Here is a 5,511-nt window from a genome sequence, read left to right as displayed (position 1 = left end):
ATTGGTATATTTGGTAGTTTAGGCCCTAAAATAAGAATACCCCAAAGTACAAGGTGCATATATGCAATTTACTATAGTATTATTAATTCAAAATAAGAATGTAGGTGAAACTTGTGCTGATGTTAGTCCATTGGCCCTACAAATCAATGTAAATCATTGTTGTGCAATCAAGACCTTATTTGGAAATCAATTTCTCAACTTTGTTGTAGCAGAGACTTGGGATCAAATCCCATTACCATTAGTTGGGGGTTAAGGGAATACAGATGGATACACCCCATTGTGTAGCCCATGAAGCCAAATAATAATAATAATAATAACCCACATTTTCACAAGAGAAAGATAAGTATTAAACTCCATGTACCATGCTAAATTAATGACTGTACCACTTGGGAGCTTCCTTCTCGAACTTGACCCTACCAAGACATATGAGATAGTTGAATGAGATTTTATATTATTCATATGTTATCGTTTATGGGGAGATGTTCCTGGTATAAAGTTATAGTGTGGGTGGTAGACCTGTCGATCTAGATTCCTCTAAAATTGAGAGGATTCTTTGACTATTTTTGCAATTTCATAAAGTCTTATGTTACATATTCTCAATACAAAATTATTCAATTTTAGGAACATTAAAATGAATTACATTGCACTAAAGGTCTAACACAAGGGTGCCCCTTATCCCAATACCTCTTCACTTATTGTGTTAATATTCTCTCTCATATGTTCATGGCTAAAATTGATGATGGAAATCTTGTTGGCTTTCAATTTGGTAAAGGTGCATGAAAAATCAAACACATACTTTTAACAAATGATATACTAATGTTTCAAGTGGCCAAACAATCAGTTTTAATAAACCATTTATTTTATTAAACCACAACATTCACAAGCACAACATAAGTCTTTTTGCTAACTCTTTTGGTATCCAATCAATGAAACATAATGCCTCACTCTTAGTTAGAGCTAAAGATAAAAAAAGAGAATTGCAATTTTAGCATTTAGAATATCTAAGGCCATGTTTGGGAGTCTTTAAAAATAAGTGCTTATATGGGCCATTAAGCACTTATTGGTATTTGGGAAATAAGCCTGAAATAAGTGCTTAGTTTTAAGCCCAAATTTATAGCTTTTTTTAAGTGCTTATACAATGAGCACTTATTCAATTTTTATCTTTTAAAATTATCCTAGTTGAATTTTATAAAAGTACTTTCGTAAAAGAACTTTACCAAAGTACTTTCATAAAGTGCGTTGATTAAAGTGCTTTTATAAAAGTACTTTTATAAATGTACTTTAATAAATGTGCTTTTGTAAAAGTGCTTTCATAAAAAGTGTTTTTATAAAATTAATTTAATAAAAGGACTTTCATAAAGGTATATTTTGAATTTTTGAAAGAAAACGAAAGCCAAATTAGTCACAAATGTTTATTTAAGTACTTATTGGAGAAAAAGACTGCCAAATGTGCCAAATGCAAATAAATTCTTATTTGAATAAGCACTTGTTTTCGTGATCTTCCATGTATTGTCATCGAGAGATGTTTCTAATGTACGACTGGGATGTGCTGTGGAACGTTGTGGGGTGCTAATGTGAACTCACTACTGATGGCTTTAGATATATGGTGGTTTGAACTCTTACTAAGAATGACTATTTTTCATGATCTTCCATGTACAAATCCCTTGTAAATGGTAGTACTTAATTGTCCATTGATCATCACATTGCCTTTTCTAATACTAGTATTTGTGTGACAAATTTTATAATGATGATAGTATATTCCATATTTTTCTACATTTTTTTTTATATTTTTATGTCTATAAAACTATTCTTATTTTTCACACTTATTATAGTTCATTAATATAGAAATATACCTGGTTGTTTTTTACATAATTTATATATATTTTTGTATACTTTTGTGTTTTTATCTTTTTAAAAAAAAGCTTTATTATCTATTATAACTTCACAAGTTGATACATTTGAACTAAAATGCTACATTGATCTACCATCAAATAGGAAAACGATTTCACTTTTTGATTAATTTTGAAATTCGTATTTTATTTATATCATCAATAAAAAGTTAAAAACAATTATTGTTTATCGTATCTAAGTTTTAATATGATTAATATGAAATATTAGAGATGTGACCAAATGTTTTTCTATAGATTTTTTTTATTTTTTTTGTATATATATATTTTTTAATTTTTATTGTTTAATTATGAAATCAATGATTGGCACATATCATCCAAAAGGTTGAATTGTTGACTTGTCACCAAGAAAACAATTTCATTTTTAGGTTGGTTTTAAATTTTATATTTTATTTCCAACATCAATAAAGCAATTATTATTTATCACACTTGTTTTTTTAATATGATTAATATAAAATATTAGATAGGTGCCTAAATGTTATTTACAAAATTTTGTATCATTACATAATGTTTTTGTGCTTTTTATATTTTTTTCATTTTTATTTAATTATGATATTAAAAGTTGGCATATTTAATTCAAAAGGTTGAATTGTTGATTCACCACCACAAAAATAATTTTTACTTTTGGATTGCTTTCCAATATGAATAAAAATAATTATTTATCATACTTATTTTTGTTTATATATATATATATGTGTGTGTGTGTGTGTGTGCGTGTCCAATTTTTTTACATTTGTTATCTATCTACATTTTAAAAGTTTTTTTATTTAATTATGACATCATGAATTAGCCCACTTAACTTAAATGGTTGAATTGCTTATTCACCACCATGATGGAAAAATAGTTCAATTTTTTGTGTAAATTAAGAAAACATGTATTTATATGGTTAAAAGCATTGGATGTAGATCTAATTGATAAAATTTATATTTTCATTCTGTGAAAATAATATCTTAAATATATGATTCAATTAAGGAATGGGAGTTAATAATACAATTTAATGAGAGGTAATTGAATGAAAAGAAATATAGTGTAGTTCAAATTACATTTTGTACCCTCACCATTAGAGAGAAATTAAATTAAAAAATAAGGGCATTATAGTACAAAGTTCCACACCATTATTCACACTTTTAATAATAGTATAAAAACATTAAATGAATATGTAAAATAACATTTTTTGACTTATATATATATATATCGACTTTGCTTTGGGTCTTAAGATGAATAGGTAAAAAGTGTCGGTTTTCAATGATCTGGGTGTTGTTGAATTTGGATTTTTTGGCTTTATATACCTAAGATGTCAGGTTTCTAATTTGACATGAACTGAAGTTTAGGATCAAAATGATCCCGATCGGATGATCGGTATCAATTTTGACTTCAGGTCTTAAGATGAAGGGATAAACAGTATCGGACTTGGATTTTTTGAGTTCTAAGTAGCTATGGTTTTATTTATGATTTGATGTGAAATGAAGTTCAAGATCAAAATAACTTTGACTGAACAATTGAAATCGGTTAAGGCTTCGGGTCTTAAGATGAAGGGATAATTGGTGTTGGATTCTGGTGATTTTGGTGTTATTGGATTTGTATTTTTTGGCTCCATGTACCTATGGTCTTAGATTTATGATTTTACATGAAATGAGGTTCAATATCAAATTGACTCCAATCGGACAATTGGAATCGATTTTGGCTTCGAGTCTTAGGATGAAGGGGTAAACGATGTCGAATTCAGGTGATCTTGGTGTCGTTAGATTTGGATTTTTGGGATCTACGTACCTATGATTTTTTATTTCTGATTTGACGTGAAATGAGGTTTATGATGAAAATGACTTTGATCAGACGATCAGAATCAACTCTAGCTTTGAGTCGTAAGATGGAAGTAAAATGGTGTTAGATTTCAGTGATGTAGGTGTTATTGATTTGGGATTTTTAGGCTCTATGTACCTATGGTGTCAGATTTATGACTTGACATGAATTGAGGTTCAATATCAAAATGATCTTGATTGGACGGTCATAATCAATTTCAGCTTCGAGTCTTAGGATGAAGGGGTAAACAGTGTCAGATTTGGATGATCTTTGTGTCGTTGGATTTGGATTTATGGGATTTACGTACCTATGATTTTAGATTTTTTATTTGACATGAAACGAAGTTTAGGATCAAAATGACTCTGATTAGACAATTAGAATCGGTTCCGACTTCAGGTTTTAGGATGGAAGGGTAAATGGTGTTGGATTCGAGTGATCTTGGTGTCTTGAGATTTGTAATTTTTGGCTCTACGTACTTATGGTATTGGATTTGTGAGGCTCTTACTTTTGTAAAATTCAAAAAATGTCCCTAAGTCAGTTGAGATGTTAGATAAAGCCTGATTAAAACTTTAAGTTTTCCTAAAAGACTAAAGGGCACAAAAATAGGATGTCTAATTTATGTTTTATTAAATTTTAAATTTGTATTCATAAAAAATATTAAAAACTACAATTTGAGGCAAAAAAAGGGGATTTGGCAAACATAATGGGATATGGAACACTGGGATGCATGGATATTAAAAAGTTACCAAAATAAAAAAAAATCACAACAATCGGACATCAAAATGCCAAGTTAGGCCTCCCAAAGTTTGCTTACATGATTAGTATACAACCCGTAGTGGGTTGAATGGGTCAACTGTCCAACCGTCTGGGTTGGACGGTTTTTTTTATCAAGTCAATGGTTTTTAACCTCTCTCCAACCGTCTTTGACTTGGAGTTCAATTGGCTAGTCAAAGACGAGTTGAAAATACTGGCCATCACAACTCAAACAAGCCATGATGGAAAGGGTTAACAACCCAGCGTTATCTCACTTCCGCTCTTACTACTTTTTCCTTCAAACCCCTCTTGTTGAAGCCAACTTTCCTATAAAATTCATTGTTTGCAATAATGCATGAAATTTCATCTAAAAACTCGAAGCTAGACGATTCAATTTCATGGAAATTTAGAAGAGGATGGCTTGTATCTTGTTCCATCACATCGAGTACAGGAGTTGATCATCTGAGGAGAATAAGTAAACCAACTGTCCCCATGGCCCATTTCCACAATATATATATATCGTTTATGAAAGGCTTAGATTCGGAAACATCCAAAACTGTTCAATAAAAATTCCATAAGCCAAGACCCCGCCATTCGCACTTTTATAGATATTATAGATTAGTTGTTGAGCTTTCTTGAAGTTGAAAGGCATTCCCGCTCGTGCCAATATGTTAATTTTGGAGGTGTTTGATGGACAACCTTCTTGTTGAAAGAAACATTGCTATATTGATGAACAACCATCCGATTAGCTGATCTTCTTTGTCATTGGGTTCTTTTTAACTAATGTTGCTAGTGAGCCATTTGAACCTCTTTGAGGAATTATTGGTAAAAAAACAAAAAAGCATAGTGATGAATCCAATTATCTATTTTTTGCTTGTTGTTTAATTATTCTTTGACATGCTTGGAAATGGACGTACAATAAAATCATGGAAGGGAAAAGCTTTCACCTCTCAACATTGTTAGTGCCAACGCTTAGATTCATGAACTACAATCAAGTACGAGTTATCACCATCTCATCCTCCCATCTTGTATAAGAGGTTTTCCTGTGCTT

This window comes from Nelumbo nucifera, chromosome 3 (assembly GCF_055504915.1).
Source record: "Nelumbo nucifera cultivar China Antique chromosome 3, China Antique-T2T, whole genome shotgun sequence".
Lineage (NCBI taxonomy): Eukaryota > Viridiplantae > Streptophyta > Magnoliopsida > Proteales > Nelumbonaceae > Nelumbo > Nelumbo nucifera.
This window is presented reverse-complemented; position numbering follows the sequence as displayed.